At 44.1% G+C, this 22,058-nt stretch overlaps 1 protein-coding gene across 8 annotated transcripts in view; it reads left to right on the forward strand.

Annotated features, from left to right (window-relative positions):
• The window catches only part of GPSM1 (G protein signaling modulator 1), a 314,757-nt gene that overhangs the window by 262,191 nt on the left and 30,508 nt on the right, over window positions 1-22,058 (forward strand). The window contains exon 1 of one of the 8 annotated variants that reach the window (XM_069748161.1): window positions 11,325-11,600. The exons of the other annotated variants lie outside the window; for them this stretch is intronic. The gene's annotated coding sequence lies outside the window, so the exon portion shown is untranslated. Of the gene's footprint in view, window positions 1-11,324; window positions 11,601-22,058 lie in introns of those variants that run through there. 8 annotated transcript variants of the gene reach the window in all.

Here is a 22,058-nt window from a genome sequence, read left to right on the forward strand (position 1 = left end):
CATCATCATGAAATATATTACGAGACACGAGTTTGTAGAAATGGGGGGAGGTACCGGATTTTATGTTGCTAACTCCATTCATAAACACAGTCCGGCAATACTGAGTGCCTGTAGGCTTAAACTACGACCAGAAATAATCTGTGTAAAATCCTGAGTAACTTTCTAAGTAAACTGGATTATCCCGTACAAATCCTCAATTATATCCGGTATTATACTCCGGAGCTGAACTCACTATTCTGCTTGTGCAGTCACAGTGTATATGTATTACAATATTACATTACTTATCCTGTACTGATCCTGAGTTACCTCCTGTATTATACCCCAGAGCTGCACTCACTATTCTGCTGGTGCAGTCACTGTGTACGTACATTACATTACTGATCCTGAGTTACATCCTGTATTATACTCCAGAGCTGCACTCACTATTCTGCTGGTGCAGTCACTGTGTACATACATTACATTACTGATCCTGTACTGATCCTGCGTTAGATCCTGTATTATACCCCAGAGCTGCCCTCACTATTCTGCTGGTGCAGTCACTGTGTACATACATTACATTACTGATCCTGTACTGATCCTGAGTTACATCCAGTATTATACTCCAGAGCTGCACTCACTATTCTGCTTGTGCAGTCACAGTGTATATGTATTACAATATTACATTACTTATCCTGTACTGATCCTGAGTTACCTCCTGTATTATACCCCAGAGCTGCACTCACTATTCTGCTGGTGCAGTCACTGTGTACGTACATTACATTACTGATCCTGAGTTACATCCTGTATTATACTCCAGAGCTGCACTCACTATTCTGCTGGTGCAGTCACTGTGTACATACATTACATTACTGATCCTGTACTGATCCTGAGTTACATCCTGTATTATACCCCAGAGCTGCACTCACTATTCTGCTGGTGCAGTCACTGTGTACATACATTACATTACTGATCCTGTACTGATCCTGCGTTAGATCCTGTATTATACCCCAGAGCTGCCCTCACTATTCTGCTGGTGCAGTCACTGTGTACATACATTACATTACTGATCCTGTACTGATCCTGAGTTACATCCAGTATTATACTCCAGAGCTGCACTCACTATTCTGCTGGTGCAGTCACTGTGTACATACATTGCATTACTGATCCCGTACTGATCCTGCGTTACATCCTGTATTATACCCCAGAGCTGCCCTCACTATTCTGCTGGTGCAGTCACTGTGTACATACATTACATTACTGATCCTGTACTGATCCTGAGTTACATCCAGTATTATACTCCAGAGCTGCACTCACTATTCTGCTGGTGCAGTCACTGTGTACATACATTACATTACTGATCCTGTCCTGATCCTGAGTTACATCCTGTATTATACCCCAGAGCTGCCCTCACTATTCTGCTGGTGCAGTCACTGTGTACATACATTACATTACTGATCCTAAACTGATCCTGAGTTACATCCAGTATTATACTCCAGAGCTGCACTCACTATTCTGCTGGTGCAGTCACTGTGTACATACATTACATTACTGATCCTGAGTTACATCCTGTATTATACCCCAGAGCTGCCCTCACTATTCTGCGGGTGCAGTCACTGTGTACATACATTACATTACTGATCCTGTACTGATCCTGAGTTACATCCTGTATTATACCCCAGAGCTGCACTCACTATTCTGTTGGTGCAGTCAATGTGTACATACATTACTTTACTGATCCTGTACTGATCCTGAGTTACATCCTGTATTATACCCCAGAGCTGCACTCACTATTCTGTTGGTGCAGTCACTGTGTACATACATTACATTACTGATCCTGTACTGATCCTGAGTTACATCCAGTATTATACTCCAGAGCTGCACTCACTATTCTGCTGGTGCAGTCACTGTGTACATACATTACATTACTGATCCTGAGTTACATCCTGTATTATACCCCAGAGCTGCCCTCACTATTCTGCGGGTGCAGTCACTGTGTACATACATTACATTACTGATCCTGTACTGATCCTGAGTTACATCCTGTATTATACCCCAGAGCTGCACTCACTATTCTGTTGGTGCAGTCAATGTGTACATACATTACTTTACTGATCCTGTACTGATCCTGAGTTACATCCTGTATTATACCCCAGAGCTGCACTCACTATTCTGCTGGTGCAGTCAATGTGTACATACATTACTGATCCTGAGTTACATCCTGTATTATACTCCAGAGCTGCACTCACTATTCTGCTGGTGCAGTCACTGTGTACATACATTACATAACTGATCCTGAGTTACATCCTGTATTATACTCCAGAGCTGCACTCACTATTCTGCTGGTGGAGTCACTGTGTACTTACTTTACATTACTTACCCTGACTGAACCCGACTTACCTCCCACATTATATTGCAGAGCTGCACTCACTTTTCTGCCTGATGGAGCTCCTGAGCATGTTTAAAGTGAATACGTAGGGCAGCACAGTGTCCTAGTGGTTAGAACTGCAGCTTTGCAGCGCTGGAGTCCTGGGTTCAAATCCCACCAAGGACATCTGCAAGGAGTTTGTATGTTCTCCCCGTGTTTGCGTGGGTTTCCTCCTGGTACTCCGGTTTCCTCCCACATTCCAAACACATACTGATAGGGAGTTTAGATTGTGAGCCCCAATGGGGACAGTGATAAAAAAATGTGTGCAAAACTGTAAAGCGCTGCGGAAAATGTTGGAGCTATATAAATTTATTATGTCGGCAGAATTTCACACTCTAAACTATTATGTGCATGCAGCTCTTTTAAAGACAATAAAAAAGGAGAGAGAAAAAAAAAAGGTGACGGCGCCACTTTGCAGCAAAGTCTGATAATCACATATCACAGGGGAACAATTTGAAAAAAAATTTCTGTTGAGTTAGGTTTTTGAGCTGATTTATACTAAAATTGGCATGCTGATTCCAAAAATGTAGTCAGTTTTTTTCTAGCACGTCAAGTTTTTCCTACACAACTTACCTGCCAGAGAAGCACAATTGCACTGATATCTGTAATAAGACTTGTTATCTGATTACAATTCGACTTCTATAGAGCTACGTGGCAACTTGTAAGAGTAGTCACAACTTTGTCATGCCTATTTCTTATATATTTCATTTTTTGTTCATATTTGTACTATTTAATTAAAAAAAAAAAACACTTTTTAGGTACAGTAGTTTACATAGTTTTGAGAAGACAAAAATCCTATAGTTCAAAAACTTGACGTGATAGAGAAATACTGAGATCATTTCTGGATTCAGCATCCAAAACTTAATTAAGAACAGTTGTCTGACCTAACTCCTAAAAAATTGTGTTCCCCAGTGTGTGGCCAATATACCATAGGATACCGGGTGCTTATCCAAGAAAAAACATCATAAAGAGTATGCAGAAAATAGAAAAAACGGATAGCACTCACCGATCCATAAAAATCTTGCTTTATTTCAACGTTTAAAACATCATGGCCAGGAGAACAGGTGAAGGAGTGTGTCAGTCAGTGCTGGCATCTACAATAGCCCTTCAGCCTCATTTACATTTTAATTCAAACCCTGATTTCTCCGTTTCGGGGGAACGGACTGACAATATACTGTAAATTTATTGCTGCACTTGTCTTTGAAAGAGCTACATGAACATATAAATAATTTTGGGGGTGAAATTCTTCTGACAGATTGGCTTTCAATAAATGGAAAGGCTCTAATTACGATAGTCATTGCTCTGTCTTCTGGATCTTGTCGTCTCTTCCTTGTTTGTGGCCTCTCCTTCCTCCATGTCCATCCCCTTACCTTTACCTGAGAGTTTCCGTGCCTCTAAAGGTAACTTCACACTCAGCGACGCTGCAGCGATACCGACAACGATGTAGATCGCTGCAGCGTCGCTGTTTGTCGCTGGAGAGCTGTCACACAGACAGCTCTCCAGCGACCAACGATCCCGAGGTCCCCGGGTAACCAGGGTAAAGTAAAAGTAAAAAAACCAAACCCTACATACCTTCCGCTGTCTGTCCCCGGCGCTCTGCTTCTCTGCACTCCTCCTGCACTGATTGAGCACAGCGGCCGGAAAGCAGAGCGGTGACGTCACCGCTGTGCTTTCCGGCTGACCGACGCTCACAGGCTGTGCAGGAGGAGTGCAGAGAAGCAGAGCGCCGGGGGACAGACAGCGGTAGGTAAGTATGTAGTGTTTGTTTTTTTTACTTTTACGCTGGTAACCAGGGTAAACATCGGGTTACTAAGCGCGGCCCTGCGCTTAGTAACCCGATGTTTACCCTGGTTACCAGTGAAGACATCGCTGGATCGGTGTCACACACGCCGATCCAGCGATGTCTGCAGGGAGTCCAGCGACGAAATAAAGTTCTGGACTTTCCTCAGCGACCAACGATCTCCCAGCAGGGGCCTGATCGTTGGTCGCTGTCACACAGAACGATTTCCTTAACGATATCGTTGCTACGTCACAAAAAGCAACGATATCGTTAACGATATCGTTATGTGTGAAGGTACCTTTAGCCGCTGCGATGACTGGTGGTGACACCCATGGATGATCTTTTTTAATGCAGGGACTAGGTCACACAGATTGCTACGCACTCAGCCAGCAAGGATTATGAGTACAGCTCTGGAGTATAAAGCAGGCCTAACTTTTTATGAAGGGTTTGAGCTTTTTTCTTAGCTGTTTACTGGCTTCAGAGGGGTCTGGCTGCCAATTTTGCATGCAATGAGTGAGCAGATCTGCCCTGCTACCAGTTAGATTGCCATTCAGAAGGCAGCCATGGCTTGGATTGGGAAATGTTACCATGCCATATACTAGGGAACGTGTCCGTAGTCAGTAAATATGATTTATAATATTGATCACGTATGTCTTTATCCCCCAAGTACATGTCTTTTGTCACGGCTCCTTGTATTTGTACATTATTTACCGTTTCCATTGTGTTTTTGTGTCGGTGGGGGACAATTCGTTCTCTGGTTATTGGTGGCTAATCCCATCCCAAGAGCGATATTGTCAACACTTCACAGGAGCAGATAATTGACTCTTAAGAATAAAAGCAAGCTAAACATTGTAATCTGAGCAGATCCTGCGCTGTCAATGCACAGAGATGCTCACTCGCAGAGGAAAGCTTAATACCTGGCTTCTCGGCTGATTATACCATTGTACAAGCCTCTGAGTGGCTCATAATTACAGGGCAGGATTACTATTCTACTAGCTGGGATTCTCTATTCCTTCCATACTTTATATGAACCGAATATTTTATCTTGGGAACTAAAATGTGACAATAGTGAAAACTTTGAGTATTTGGGGTACTTGATGGTATAATCCCCTAGGGCTTCTTTTCCTAAGGATAACAGGGTTGTTAGACCGCCACGTTACAAGTCACTACCCCATTCCCATACTGGGATATACCCATGCCCTGGCTCTGGGGACCAGCAGTAACATAGAAATGCACCACCCCCAGCTGCACCTACTTTTCTCAATCTATGGGACGACCAGCCTCATTGTCCACCTTTGTGACCGTACAGTGCTGATTTGAGAGTCCTGAAAAGAAGTTCCGTGTTATTTATTTTTTTTTTTCTGGTCAATATTAGGATTCTAAAGACCAGTCCAGGACACAGATCAAGGGCCTGATCTGTAGCCTTCCTTATGGCATAGTCATCCAACAAGACAGCCTTCACAGACCCCCATAAACAGCAAGTGTTTCAGAAAACAGTGGCACAGGATGGAAGAGGTATTATCTGTCCAAACAAATGAATGAGGCAAGCAGGATACACGACCTGTATTTCCCGTCACAGGCATTTTAGTAGATTATAGGGTCTCTGTGCTTTCAGCACGATTTGCATAAATCAATAATACATGCAAGCATAGGAAAATTGGTTATTTATCTGATCAGAAAACAGCTAAAAAATGTCGTGATCAAAGCAAGATGGACTGTCAACTCACTGAGGGATCAGACTGTTGAAGACTAGAGGAGATGGAGACAGTTTTCTAGTGGCGCAGCTTTCTAGTAAGTGATTTATCTCACCTCAGTGCTGGATTAACAGCTACACTGTTCAGTACTGCTGTGTCCAGAAGCTGCAGCATGGAGGACATTATACAAGACAGGAGAGCAGGAATCCCTCAGGTCTAGCAGCTTATCTTACCCCTGGCTTTTTCTTTCAATGTGGAAGAAATAAATTAAACCGTAATATGGAAATAGGAAAAAAAGATTACTATGAGGGGTGGGCAACCAAAGAGAAATGTTCAAATTGCCGATGTGAAGACTTCATGGGTTCCTCTATAGCATTACTACATGCTCAGCAGGTGAGATACCTGGCTTTAAACGGTTAACTTAGTTCATGGCCGAGAAGTAGGCAATTATATATATGTAATCTTTATTTTTATATAGCGCCAACATTTTCCGCAGCACTTTACAGTTTTGCACACATTATCATCCCTGTCCCCGATGGAGCTCATAATCTAGGTTCCCTATCAGTATGTCTTTAGAATGTGGGAGGAAACTGGAGAAACCGGAGGAAACCCACGCAAACACTGGGAGAACATACAAGCTCCTTGCAGATGTTGTCCAAGTTCTTTAGTTATATAAATGATATATTTCCATAGTCAGTGAGGCCTTGCCGCCGAGCTGCATGTTCTCGTTTCTCTGCCCGTGACCTTGTGTGGAGAGAATAATTACACGTTTCATGTTAATATCTAACAGACTGAATGTATAGAATACAGCAGCTCAAGGGCAGGACATTTGGACCTGCGCAGTCCTGATGGATATCAATACTGTGTACCACACCTGCCTATGACAAGAAGAAACACATCCACATTTTAGGGTCTGATTTACGATTGAAATGCATAAATGCCCTGAGCTGAACCATCTCTTCTGCTGCCTCTCTGTAATATTGGCAGCTCGTTTCCTTCTCCAAAATGGTCATCACAGAGGCATGGGGGGAACAAGCAAAGTCCGAACTATGCCTCCCCTTTGTCTGAGAATGATGTTTTGATGAATGCACTGGAGAAATTTGCACCAAATTCATCAAGGGCTGTGCTCCTTTTAATGAATTTGACACATCTTTAAACTGCTGTGCGCCATCATAAGAAATGTAAATGTTAGTGAATTTGTCGGCTGCCTTGGGCCACTTCCCCTCCACCTCTCACCTCAGCTCCATCTACTTTTCAAAAAATTGTCGGACTTGTCAAGAATTGGTGTACAAACACCAAAAGTTGCTAAATTCTTGCGTAAATCATTTTCAATTTTTTATTCCTCCAGCCTACTCCCCTCTCCTAATTGAAAACATATGAGTGCTCAAGTAAATCAAATGTGTGTATGGGGGGAGTTCAGAGATGGCTTGTTTGGCTGATACTACTATCTAAGGTGTATAGGGACCTTTAAGATCACTGTAAGATTGTCTAACGATACCCCTTAGACCCCAGTCCAGAGCTTCTCACTTAGCCAAATTAGTTCTCATGCTTCGCACTGACAAGGGCCAACAGCCCGAAACACCGTGTCTGCGAATTGAGATATCTCTTTAGCTTTTATTCTAAGTCATATTGCACGACTCGTTAAAGGGTTGATTGTGACTTGTAGGATCGCTACTTCCAATAGGTGGCGCTATAGAGTTTAAGTCCTCTTTTTCTCAGAAGAGGCAATTTGCATATTGTAAGATGTCTGCCATTTATGAGAAACTGCAGGGAACGGGGGTGTTCGTTTTAATTAGGACCTTAAAATTAGTGCATATCACCACTGCGAGATACTGGCCTAAGGCTATGTTCACACGTTGCGTTCTTGCTGCATTTTTTAATTCAAATTTTAAGCTGCGCTTTACAGTACCAGCAAAAGCTATTAGATTTCAGAAATCTCACACACACATTGGATTTTTTTCCTGACTGATTTGGAAAAACTGCTGAGGCTAGGCTGTAGAGATGCAGCAGCAGGGAGGAGGAATACTGAGCAGACAATGAGGCTAGGCTGCAGAGATTCAGCAGCAGCAGGAGGAGGAACACTGAGCAGACAATTAAGCTAGGCTGCAGAGATTCAGCTGCAGGGATGAAGAATACTGAGCAGACAATGAGGCTAGCCAGCAGAGATTTAGCAGCAGGGAGGAGCCAGCAGATATTCAGCAGCAGGGAGGAGGAATACTGAGCTAATAATGAGACTAGGCTTCAGAGATTCAGCAACAGGAGGGAGGAGGAACACTGAGCAGACACTGAAGCTAGGCTGCAGAGATTAACCAGCAGCAGGGAGGAGGAATACTGAGCAGATAATGAGGCTAGGCTGCAGAGATTCAGCAGCAGCAGCAGCAGAGAGCAATAATACTGAGCAGACAATGAGGCTAGGCTGCAGAGATTCAGCAGGAGCAGGAATAATGAGCAAATAATGAGGCTAGACTGCAGAGATGCAGCAGCAGGGAAGAGGAATACTGAGCAGATAATGAGGCTAGGCTGCAGAGATTCAGCAGGAGCAGGAATACTGAGCAAATGAGGCTGGGCTGCAGAAATGTAGCAGCAGGGAGGAGGAATACTGAGCAGATAATGAGGCTAGGCTGCAGAGATTCAGCAACAGGAGGAACACTGAGCAGACATTGAGGCTAGGCTGCAGAGATTCACCAGCAGCAGGGAGGATGAATACTGAGCAGATGAGGCTAGGCTGCAGAGATTCAGCAGCAGCAGAGAGGAAGAATACAGAGCAGACAATGAGGCTAGGCTGCCGAGATTCAGCAGGAGCAGGAATACTGAGCAAATAATTAGGCTAGGCTGCAGAAATGCAGCAGGGAGGAGGAATACTGAGCAGATAATGAGGCTAGGCTGCAGAGATTTAGCTGCAGAGAGGAGGAATACTGAGCAGATAATGAGGCTAGGCTGCAGAGATTCAGCAGCAGCAGAGAGGAAGAATACAGAGCAGACAATGAGGCTAGGCTGCCGAGATTCAGCAGGAGCAGGAATACTGAGCAAATAATTAGGCTAGGCTGCAGAAATGCAGCAGGGAGGAGGAATACTGAGCAGATAATGAGGCTAGGCTGCAGAGATTTAGCTGCAGAGAGGAGGAATACTGAGCAGATAATGAGGCTAGGCTGCAGAGATTGAGCTGCAGCAGAGGAGGAATACCAAGCAATGAGGCTAGCCAGCAGAGATTCAGTAGCAGAACGGAGCCAGCAGAGATTCTGCAGCAGGGAAGAAGAATACTGAGCAGATAATGAGGCTAGGCTGCAGAGATTCAGCAACAGGAGGAACACTGAGCAGACATTGAGGCTAGGCTGCAGAGATTCACCAGCAGCAGGGAGGAGGAATACTGAGCAGATAATGAGGCTAGGCTGCAGAGATTCAGCAGCAGCAGAGAGGAGGAATACCAAGCAGACAATGAGGCAAGACAGCATAGATTTAGCACCAGGGAGGAGGAATACCTAGCGGATAATTAGGCTAGGCTGCAGAGATTCAGCAGCAGCAGGAGGGAGGAGGAACACTGAGCAGATATTGAGGCTTGGCTGCAGAAATTCAGCAGCAGCAGGGAAGAGGAATACTGAGCAGATAATGAGGCTAGGCTACAGAGATTTAGCAGCAGCAGGGGGCAGGAATACTGAGCAGACATGAGGTTAAGCCACAGAGAATCAGCAGCAGGGAGGAGGAATACTGAGCAATGAGGCTAGGCCCCCTGAGGAAGGATAACATCCGAAACGTGCGTTGGGGTGTGTGCGCACATCCCAGGAGTCCCTGCATTTGTTGCCAGCTGAAATAAGGTATAGTTTATTTGGCATCTTTTTATCTATAGCCTAATTTTAGGTCTGGTATTTGCCATTTGCTCTTAACTCTTGGAGTATTTCTCACTTTACCTATAGTCACGTAATTTCATCTAGGTAACCTCTCCTATACCGTGATGAGTTGATGGGGAGTTTATTATGTATCTAGTATTATATGCGGGGTATTTCTGGTATGTGCGCACACAGTTTCGGTTTTTTACCATTGCTATCTTTGGGTCACTTGTTTTGCATACTGTCTCCCATCCTGATAGCCATTTGTCTGTGTCATTATTTATTGAATAAAGAATTTTCATTTTTATATACCATATGGGCTTTTCTGGTTGTTCTTCTTGGCTTGCTAGCCTTGTTCTCTGTTTCCATATTTCATTAGCGACTAGCCCTTACTGTGTAGTCCGTTGTGTGCAGCTGGTTATCCATTATGGTCGACCTTTTCTAAATATTTATATATTTATATGACGTCATGCCGACTGCTTTTGCGAGTATTTTCTTCAATGAGGCTAGGCTGCAGAGATTCAGCAGAACCAATCCTACAAAAACCAAGGAGTAATAACATCCCATAAACAAGTATACAAATATAAACAGTAATTTTATTAAACATGTATATCACATATAAACAAATCAGCAGAACAGGATACAGGGATGATCGCGTATACAAAAACACTAACACTGTAGTAACACCAAAGGCATGGCAGGCGGATAACCTATAACCTGATATAGTACAACATGTGATCCTAAAGTGCTAAGTGCAAAGATAAGGTGCCAAGATGCATGAGGCTATATCCCATCAGCATGTGCTGATCATGGCATGTGATCAATCCTACCTAGGGTGGTCAAGAGAAATAAGTAAATAGCAATAGGTATTCCACCATTCTTACCCGAATACATGTGCCAGTGCGTGTTGCCAGCAGCCCCGACGCGCGTTTCGCGTTGGGCTTCCTCGGGGGGTGAAGATTAAGTTAAATCTTCATAAATGTTTAGGCAACCATTCTGACCTAAATTTTAAAGTAAGTACAGCAATGTCAACAGGTCTCAGAGATCTATTTAATAATCTGTGCAGATTGTATTGTGAAATCTGGTGACAGGTCTATTTTTAAAGGGTAACTGCCCTAAGTATGTATCACTGGCAGAGAAGACACGTTTATTAAATAATAGTTACGTTTTGTGACATGAGACGCGTTTCTGGCATTGATGGGACCTCCAGTGTTTATTTTCAGAGTATGAGGCTCTGTCCGGGTGCGAGATGCCCCCATTACAGCTTTCGCTGGAAGCCTCACAGATGCAGAGTGGAGCCTTTATGCAGATGCATGACCACCGCTCCATGTCAACGGGGCATTTCAGTGTCCCATTCTTGGGATCAGTGGGGGTCCCACCGCAGACCATGATGGTGGCTTTCCATAGTAATTTAAGGATACAATGTTTCCCACAATACAAACCAGTGGATGAGGGATGAACGTCCCAAGAGTATCAGAAGCATCAGAGGAAAGCCTTCACCCCAGTTATATAATATAGTCTCACTCTATGGTTCTGGTGAATCTCTGCCACTTACTCCTTTCCTGAAGGGGTTAAAGCTCCTACCTGCTCTATATAAGCCCTGCATGTGGCTGATTTTATTTGCCCAGCCTGCCAGTAGGAGTGCCGGAGGGTGTGTGAACTTGTTTACTGGGTGGGTTGGTACCTCAGCCACCAATATCCTTGTGTTCTTTTCTCCCTAAGTTGTGTATCCTCCTCATCATCCCCACAGCCTGTCTATATAGCAGGTCACTGTCTGTGCTTTCCACATGGCTGGATGCTGCAAAGGAATCTAGCAGGAGCTGTGTGTCCCTGTGCAGAGCTGCACATCACAGAGGACATTCCCTGCTTCTCCCCCCAAGACTCTGGAAACCCCTAATGTAAGTACCACTTATTAGCCCACTTTTACAGCACAGGATCAGATCTTTAAGAATTGCGCATCCTGGACGACCGAGGCTTTGTTACATTTGGGTTTTTGCTTTGCTTTTTAATTAGGATTATTACGTATTTTAATTTACTTTATATTTGGGGGTAAAAAATGGTAAATTAAACTTTGCGCTTCGAGCTAATGCGTGCGTGGATCGGAGGCGGATGGAATCGGGCAGCGATGGGTTAACCTACTACTAAATCTTTTAAGAAAGGGACTTTTAGCTCTAGCCGGCTCGGCGCTTCTTGCATGACTTGGTGGAGATTGGACTGAACATGAAATGCCTGTCTCCGGCAACTCAAGCATTCTGCAGAGCGGTAATGGACACTTTATCACCGAGGACGAGTTCAGCCGATGGCACCGAGATCGGTGTGTGTCTGTGACAATCCACCGGAGAGATATTACATTGTCACCTATTGCTGCCGCCACATGGCGTTCTGTAGGGAGCATCCATTGCTTCATTGAAAGACTTTTCATGTAGGGAATTTAAAGGGACCACTACACATAAAGTATAGAGTACCGTCCATGTGGCCCAAACTCTGACATGAGATGAACTAGTTAAATATAGGGCATTATCTGGACTATAGTCTCATCTGAGAGAGGACTAGACAGCTTCTTATTGTGAAATATATCTATTCAGCGGCTTGAATTACTCATCTCTCAGGATTCAGTACTCAGCTTTCCCAGACCCCAGAAAGGCAAATCTGTGTACTGATACCCACCCCCCACATCGCTGCATTCAGGAGTCCAAAACAGACCTGACGAGGTTTTTTTTCTGATGTCCATTTTGATAGCCACCCATACTATGTTACTGTCCCTTTAAATGACAGCTTTAATCTTGACATTTTCAGTTGTTTTGTTTGTTTGTTTTTGCACATCTAGATAAAATATTGCTATTTTTTTGCCTGTACATTAATAATTGGTTACAAGGTTGCACGTTAGTCTTGTTGCTTTGTGCAGCTGCCTCAGTAGGTGCAGAGGTTGTGGATTAGGTGTGCTTTAATAATTCTGCACTCGATCTGTCTTGTACATATGCTGCCAGATTAAAGGCCAATCACTAATCCATCAGGACAAATTGACCCCCGCTGTCCATTATCTGGAGCTGGAATTGATTCAGGACCTATAGGAACGCTTGACTTTCACCTGCTCCTCTCTGTCCTTGTTTCCGGAGGATGGAGGGGGGACGGGGTCCAGCTCATCCACTGATGACTATGGAGCTTTCTGTAAAGTTGTGGACTTTGGGTCTTTCTCCTTTTTCAGATGAGAAGTATTGTGAATCTCCGCTGTCCTGAGGTTTTGTTGCAGTGTATCAGCGCAGACAAATATATCAATCAGTCTGGAGTCCAGGCTGTCCAGCTAAGGTTGGCTTCATGTTTCCAACATTCGCGGTTCAAGTACCGACTGTGATGTCCAGATCTCCTGGCCCAATATCACCAGCCTTATATATGTAGATTTCAGGCTCCGGTGGGAAAAAAAAAATATATTGAATCCACTGACAGCAAGCAGAGATTTTGTCAAGAAATGGGAAAAAAAAGTATGAAGGGTCTTTCAGCAATAGTGTGGCATTAAGAAGTTTATTGCGGTAAAATTTGCAACTCTTTGACCAATTCCCTCCATGCTTTTCTAAACTGGGCATGGTTTAGCCAGTTCTTCACTAAAAACTAATGTGATCTATAGCAGAAGTGTCAACCAATTCATGGCTGGCATTGATTTCGGACTGTGGCGCACAGGCTACATAAAATGCGTCAGAAAGTGTGCGCTGCTTAATAAGTTTGGTATATGTCGCTCCGGCGCTGCTTTCATTGATTTTGTATTTGGAACGCCGGTTTTATGTAAATGTTCCCGCAAAGTGTATGAAATGGTTAAAGATGATCATCACACATTAGTTACTGATTTATATAAAACTGGAGCTCTGATTGATCACTTTTGACTTAAGCCCAGGGCTACATTACCACTTTGGTTTTGTGACTTGCCGACGAACCACTATGATAAAATTGGCCACAAAACAAAAAACTAAATCATATACCGTTACCATGCAATCTCTCACGTTTTGCATTAAAATCTATGGGGGAAATGTTGTGTACTATTTGTGTATATGAGAGAACTGCAGTACTGTCTGTGCCAATTCTGGTGCACCATGGACCCTCCAATCAGCTGATGGTTGGGGTTACAGGGATTAAAGGGAATGTCACCTAATTTTGGCCTTATAAACTGTGGCCACCACCATCAGGGGCTTATCTACAGCATTCTGTAATGCATTCTGTAAGGCTGTAGATAAGCCCCCGATGTATCCTGAAAGAGGAGAAAAAGAGGTTATATTATACTCACTCAGGGGGCGGTCCCGTGCGGTCCGGATCCGATGGGCGTCTCCGGTCCGGTCCGGGGCCTCCTATCTTCATACGATGACGTCCTCTTCTTTGCTTCCTGCGCAGGCGTACTATCTGTCCTGGTGAGGGCAGAGCAAAGTACTGCAGTGCGCAGGCGCCGGGCCTCTCTGACCTTTCCTTGCCCCTGCAGTACTTTGCTCTGCCCTCACCAGGACAGATAGTACGCCTGCGCAGGAAGCAAAGAAGAGGACGTCATCGTATGAAGATAGGAGGCCCCGGACCACGACGACCATCAAACCGCCCCTGGGTGAGTATAATATAACCTTTATTTCTCATCTTTCAGGTTTCTTTCAGATAAGCCCCTGATGCCGGTGGCCGCAGTTTATAGGGCCAAAATGAGGTGACAGATTCCTTTTAAGCCCCCACAATCCGGTATGGATGTCCTATCCTAACAATATTAAAGGGAACCTGTCACTTGCCATAAATATGTATTTTTGCCTGGTGTAAATGTCTGAATCCAGCGTTGTTTTTCTTTTGTTCCTGCTCCCTTCTGGTCCGAATATATGGCCCTCTCTTCCTTTTGTGTAAATCAAGCCCTTGTGGGTGTGGTCCTGAAGCTGACGCCCATTTGGATAAAAGTACTCAATTTATATGAAGAGAAGATGGGGCCATACCGCAGGAACGAAGAGCGGCGACATTTACACCAGGTAAAAAAAAATACACGTATTGTCATCCCAAAGTGCTGGGAAGACCCTTTAACATAATGTTCTCCTGGGCTGCTCAGTGAGGTGTCAGGATTTTTAGACTTGTCCCGATTAGCAATATATCTATGGGGGCTGCAGTGACTGCCATGTTGGTTGCCACCCTGCTTTCCCAGACACCTGAACAGTACAGCTGTACAGCGTTGTGACTGAACAGAAGAGAGTGTCTTTATTATTACTGTCGTATTTTTACTTCTAAGCAGAAAATGTTTTCTGAGAATGAAGCTCGGTCCCTTGTGAGTGTGCGGACTGTGTATGGCACTTGCCCATTTTTGCTGTGAAAACGTCCTCCTTGCTCAGCGCTTATGTAACTTTTCCGTGGCTTTTCCATACACAGTTCCTTGTTCTGTAGCAGGAGCGGATCTGTGGATTCCCCGGAGCCGGCTATTGTTGGTTTGTTGTTTTGGGTCCTGTTGCCTCCAGCGATGACGGCAGTGGATGTGCTGACTCTGTGACTATATCAAAGTGACTTCCTCTCCTTATCTACTCCCAGCTTAGAATCCGGAACCGTGACCACCAAGAAGAGGATTTGTCTCTACATTGATATGATTTGATAAAACAGGAACACATTGATATGATTTGGAGACAATTCAGCGAGTATTAAAAGAACCGCTGCCTCTGCAAGGGGGAACAAAAGGGAGGCAGAGTACAGGCTGCTGTGAACTATAGCCTGAACGCAGTCCCACGGTGCCCCCAAAGTGCCCCCTTATACCCTGTCATCTATCAAGCCACATGGATGTCGCTGAGGGGGATCTTTATGTTAGATGACAGAGATGCTACTATGATGCATCTTTCACCCTGGAGGACACATCTATCCAAGTAAGGCCCAACTGAACTCAGAACAATACTCTCTTGGCCTATGCTGGGTAAATAAGGAACATCTATAGAAAGTCTCAGCAGCCAGACCTGTGGGTGCAGCCACTTTAATATTTTTGGGGTTCCCTATGATGGTGGTCCTGAACCATGTACAGGTGTGTCCTCCTTTACCTCTCCTCTTGACTAGAAACTTCCCATATGTCACAAGATGATCAGTTGTGCGTTACCATGTCGGGAGCGGTTTATGCATATGGAATAAAGTATTGTTACACCTCCCTCCACATAACACCTAAAGGGGCTTCTCTGACCTCCTATTGTACATCCATAGACATTAATATGGAGTTAGTTCCCCCTTTGTAGCTAAAAATCTCTCGCTCATCTGGGAAGGATTTCTCAAGATTTTGGAGGCGTCTGGGAGAATTTTTGCCCCTCAATCCATAATATCATTTGTGGGGTCAGACCCTGATGTTGGGGGGAGGCCGGGCTCACAATCTCTGGTCTTGGATGGGGCTGAGGTCTGAGCTCTGTGCGGACGGTCATGTTCTTCCCAACAAAACTCCAAGCTATATCTTCATTGATTTTCTGCACTGGGCACAGTCATTGGGAAGAGTAAAGGGACTTGTCTACAATGTCTTGTGCTGAAGCATTAAGATTTCCCTTGAGTGGAACTATGGGGCCGAGGCCGACCACTTATAACAAGCCTATAGCATTATCTTCCTCCACCAAACTGTACAGGGGTCACAATGCAGTCAGGGGGTAACGTTCTCCTGGAATCACCAAACCCAGACTCCTCCATCAGACGCCTGATAGAGAAGTGTGATCCGTCACTGCACAGAAATAGTCTGCTCCAGAGGTGGCGGCTTTACACCACTCCATCTCACGCTCAGCATTGTGCTTGTTGATGCAAGGCTGCATGGCCATGAAGCTCCCAATGGATGCACAGTGTTTGTGTTGATGTTAATACGAGAGGAGGTCTGGACTCTGCAGTTATGGAATCAGCAGAGCGTTGGTGACTTTTCTGCCCTCAGATCCTCAGCACTAGACCCCCTGCTCTGTAACGTTACAGGGTCTCCACTTCGTGGCTAAGTTGCTGCGGTTCCTTCCACTTCTCAATAATATTAATCACAGGTGATGGGGAAGATTTAGGAGGAAGAAACATCATGAACGGACTTGTTACCCCGGTGGCTCCTATTACAGGACCGCGCTGGTATTAGTGAGCTCTGCACCACCGACCGCTCTGTCACATGTTAGTAAAGGCAGACGTCATGGCGGGGGATGGAGGTTATTCACTGGGGGGACGAGGGGCCAGATGTTATACACGGAGGGGGGTGAGAGGGGCCAGCTGTTTTATACTGGGGTGCAGTGGGCCAGATGTTATATACCAGGAGGCAATGGGTCAGATATTATACATTGTGAGCAAGTGGCTGATTGAGTAACCTGAATTCAGTGATTATGACGTGTGTACTATACTTTTTATCCAGTTAGCGTACAGTGGTATGTAAAAATTTGGGCACCCTTGGTCAAAATTACTGTTATTGTGCACAGTTAAGCAAGTTGAAGATTAAATTGTCTCTAAAAGGCCTAAAGTTAAATATGACACATCTCCTTTGTATTTTAAGAATAAAATATATATATTTTCATCTTTTACATTTTGAAAATTACAAAAAGGAAAATGGTTCGAGGCAAAGGTTTGTGCACCCTGCATGGTTAATACCTATATGCAAAAAAAATAAACAAAAAGTACCTAGTTAATACCTAGTAGCACCCCCTTTTGCAAGTATCACAGCTTGTAAACACTTTTTATAGCCAGCCAAGAGTCTTTCAATTCTTGTTTGTGGGATTTCCATCCATTCTTCCTTGGAGAATTCTTCCAGTCCTGTGAGATTCCTGGGTCGTCTTGCATCCTTTGCTATTTTGAGGTCTCACCACAGATTTTCAATGATGTTCAGATCAGGGGACTGTGGGGGCCATTGTAAAATCTTCAGCTTGTTCTTTTGAGGTCATCTATTGTGGATTTTGACGTGTGTTTAGGATCATTTTCCATTTGTAGAATCCTCTTTTCAACTTCAGCTTTTTTATAGTAGGTGTTATATTTGCATCAAGAATTTGTTGAAGTTGGCATTGAATCCACTTTTCCCTCTACTTGTGAAATGTTCCCCGTGCCATTGACTGCAACACAACCCCAAAGCACGATTGATCCTCCTCCATGCTTAATGGTTGGAGAGATGTTCCTTTGATCATTGTGGCTAAAGAGTTCTATTTTAACCTCATCGGTCTACAGGACTTGTTTCCAAAATGCAGCAGGCTTGTTTAGATGTTCTTTTGCATACTTCTGATGCTGAATTTTATGGTGTGAACACAGGAGAGGTGTCTCGTCCATGAAGGCCACATTTGTGCAGGTGTCTCTGAACAGTAGAATAATGTACCACAACTCCAGAGTTTGCTAAATCTTTCTGAAGGTTTTTTGCAGTCAAGTGGGGTTCTGATTGCCCTCTTTAGTAATCCTATGAGCATTTCTCACTGAAATTGTGCTTGGTCTTCCAGACCTTATCTCTTGACCTCCACTATTCCTGTTAATTGCCATTTTTTAATTACATTTCGAAGGGAGTAAAGGGCAACTTGAAAACGCTTTGCTATCTTCTTATAGCCTTCTCCTTCTTTGTCGACCTCCGCTATTTTCATTTTCAGAGTGCTTAGAAGAACCCATGGCTGCTGTTTTTTGGCACAAGGTTAGAGGCTGGATTTCTATAAACCAGGGAAATTGGTATCTCCAGGTCTTTCCTGATGATGGTGGTGAACAAGCCTTAAACCGAACAGTCTAATTAAGGCCTGAAACCTTGGTCAAAATTATCTGAGCACACATATCTCCAAGGATGCACAAACGATTTTGCAAGTTTTCCCACCTACAAAGAATAGAGAGGTCAGTAATTTTTATCGTTGGTACGCTTAAACTGTGAGACAGAATCTTAAAAAAAAAAGCAATCCAGAAAATCACATTGTATGATTTTTACATAATTAATTGGCATTTTGTTCCATGAAATAAGTAATTGATACAATAGAAAAACAGAACTTAATATTTGGTATAGAAACCTTTGTTTTCAATTACAGAGGTCAGATGTTTGCTGTGGTTCTTGACCAAGTTTGCACACAACGCAGTAGGGATTTTGGCCCACTCCTCCAGAATTTTCAGGTTTCGGGGCTGTCAAAGGGCAACATTGAATTTCATCTCCCTCCAAAGATTTTCTATTTTGTTCAGGTCTGGAGACTGGCTAGGCCACACCAGGGCCTTGAAATGCTTTTTAAGGAGCCACTCCTTAGTTGCCCTGGCTGTGTATAAAAGCATCTGAAAAGTATGATGTTTCCCCCACCATGCTTCATGGTTGGGGCGGAGTTCTTGGGGTTGTAGCCATCCTTCTTCTTCTTCCAAACATGGCAAATGGAGTAGATACCAAAAAGTTCTGTTTTGATCTCATCTGTCCACATGTCCTTCTCCCATGCCTCCTCTGGATCATCATTGGTGAACTTTAAACGGGCCTAGACATGTGTTGGTGTGATCAGGGCGACCTTGAATGCCCTGCAGGATTTTAATCCATGACGCCGTAGTGTGTTACTAAAGGTAATGTTTGAGACAGTAGTCCCAGGTCTCTTCAGGTCATTGACCAGGTCCTACCATGTAGTCCTGGGCTGATTCCTGACCTTTATCAGAAACATTCTTACCCCATGAAGCCAGATCTTACATGGAGCTGCAGACTGAGGAAGATTGACGGTCCTGTTGTGTTTCTTCAATTTTTGTAATAATTGTGCCAACAGTTGTTGCCTTCTCAGAAGCTCCTTGCCTATTGTCCTGTAGCCCATCCCAGCCTTGTGCAGGTCTACAATTTTGTCCCTGGTGTCCTTAGACAGCTGTTTGATCTTGGCCATGGTGGAGAGGTTGGAGTGTTATTAATTGTGTGTTATACAGTATTTTGTATATATATTTGCCTAAAATGCAAAGGAAATGTGTCATCTTTAACTTTGCCTTCTTCAGAGATCATTTCATCTTCAACTTGCTTAAGGGTAAGTTCATACAGGGCGGTTTTGCTGTTTTTTTATGCTAATTTTGAATATTTCTGCTTCTTGTCAGTGAATGGAAACTTCATTCCCTTCCAGAGCAACAGAATCTGTCCTGGTATGTGATGATCATAATGGAGTCATATCTGTTCAGGAAAATCTGTCCACAAGCCATCAATCTCCCAGCAGAACATTGTCAAGGTCGTCGGCTGCCTCTTATCTTGTCTCTAGTCACCCTTTATTTTTCTTTTTGTGAGATTCCTTGTTAATTAGTCGTCCCTGTTATTATAATCAGTCACCCGGCAGCCTGTACAGAGTCTCCTAATTACAAGGCAGCCTTGGTCATGCCCTGCTTATTTCTAGGGCATGAAGCCTGGCAGGAGATTGGGAAATGGCGACGTTCGCTCCTTCCTGCTGCTCCAGTCATTATTTCTTGTGCAGCACTTACTGATTAAGGCTATGTGCACACGTAAGAAAAGAGGTGCAGAATTTTCTGCACAAAATCCGCATCTCCTGGCCGAATCCGCAGCTGCGGATTTTCTGCGGTTTTAGTGCGGAATTGATGCAGATTTTGTGCAGATTTTCTGCAGATTTTACCACTGCGGATTTCTATTAATGGAGGGGTGCAGAAACGCTGCAGATCCGCACAAAAGAAGTGACATGCAGTTTTTTTTTAAATCCGCAGCGTTTCTGCGCAGATTTTTCCACACAGCTTTTTTTTTTTCACATTGATTTACATTGTACTGTAAATCACAGTGCGGGTCTGCAGCGTTTCTGCGCGGAAAAAACGCTGCAGATCTGCACTAAATCTGCATCGTGTGCACACAGCCTTACACAAGTCTTTTCCTGGCAGTTTCCTTATGCAGCTGAGCTGAACTGATATTCTGTGTTTGAGATGTGGGAACATACAGCCGCTGGGCCGAGATATGAAATGGCTTGCACTGGATGGGAGACACAACTAGAGCAACTGAAGTGATTATCTGCAAATGGCATCTAATCATTAGATTACCGAGCAGTCTGACCCGCAGACTCCCTGTGTATAAGACCACCCCTCTCTATGTGCCCCACTGGACCTCTGTCTCCATGAGCTAGATGGCAGAGATTGGAGTCGTCCATTCAAACTTTGAAGCGCCCACTGATTTTTAGATAGGACACTGATTTTTAAGAAGTGTTGGCAAAAAAAGATCCAAACTCCCTAAATCTAAAATGGGCTTTGGTCAGCTCTCAGAAAGATGCCCATGTGGTCAAAGCGAGAATAAAAACCTTACATAGTGTGGAATTTGCCCCGCTACGAGCCAGACCTTAAATGCTACCCGCGGCTCTGATAAGTCAACGGACTCCCGCATAGTTAAAGGCTCTTGCACGCTAGATAAAAAATGATTTTGGTTGGAGTAGAGGGAATCTGACATATTGAGGTAAAATGCCCAATCATGTTACTACCCAGCCAAGAGAAGTCCCCACCAGAAGAGTCTGACAGTCTTACTCCACTCTCCCCATTGAACGCTCGGCCAAGCATACATGTTTATAGGGTGTGTAGACACCATTAGACAATATTTCACCTGAGGTTCCCACTCTTGTCCGTGTGATACCCCAGCTTATCCCCATGGAGGTGATTGAGAATTGCAGTACCAGACGTAACCTACGAACAAGTGTGGCGCGGTTTCTGGAAGAAAAAACCCTTTCCTCTAATCCTATGTAACCCTTAACAGACATTCTTTCCCAGCATTGTAATAAGCACCATGTGTTTCAAGTATTTTTCATAGTGTTTTTACAAGCCTTTATGGTAGCGGTTTATATTTCGTCACACTTATAACATGCATGTGTTTTATTATATAAAAATGGGAAAAAAATGCCATGTACATAACAAAAAAGGCCACTGGCTGTAAAGATGCCACAAAAACAAAACGCATGCAACATCAGAAAAAAAGGTTAAAAACTGACATAAAAAGTATAATTTTTCAGAATAAACGCCATGTATGAAACCAGTCTTTTCTGGCTAAAATAAGTAATCGCCTGTCCACAGCATAGGGGAGAATGTGCTGATCCTTGGGGGTCCCACGTCAGGACCCTACACTAATCGGTAAATCGGGGAACTTTTCTCCCTATTACCAGGTGGCACTGCAAACCATTTATGATCTGTGCGGCTGCCGAGAACAGCGAAGCACAGCAGTCGCCAGCCCCATGGGGAATGATTGGAGCAGCGGTCGGGCACATGCACTGCTGCTCCGTTCTGTCCTTGCCGGGTCCCAGCAGTCGGACCCTCACCAGTGTTATTTATAGGTGATATGTGTTAACTGAACAATCTCTTTAGGCTATGTGCACACGTTGCTGATTTTTCCGCACTATGTTTGCAAAATCCGCAGGTAAACCGCACTGCGGATTACCCGCGGATTTACCGCAGTTTTTGTGCGGATTACACCTGCGGTTTTACACCTGCGGATTCCTATTGTGGAGCAG

The sequence above is a fragment of the Ranitomeya imitator genome, chromosome 2 (genome assembly GCF_032444005.1).
Source record: "Ranitomeya imitator isolate aRanImi1 chromosome 2, aRanImi1.pri, whole genome shotgun sequence".
Taxonomy (NCBI): domain Eukaryota; kingdom Metazoa; phylum Chordata; class Amphibia; order Anura; family Dendrobatidae; genus Ranitomeya; species Ranitomeya imitator.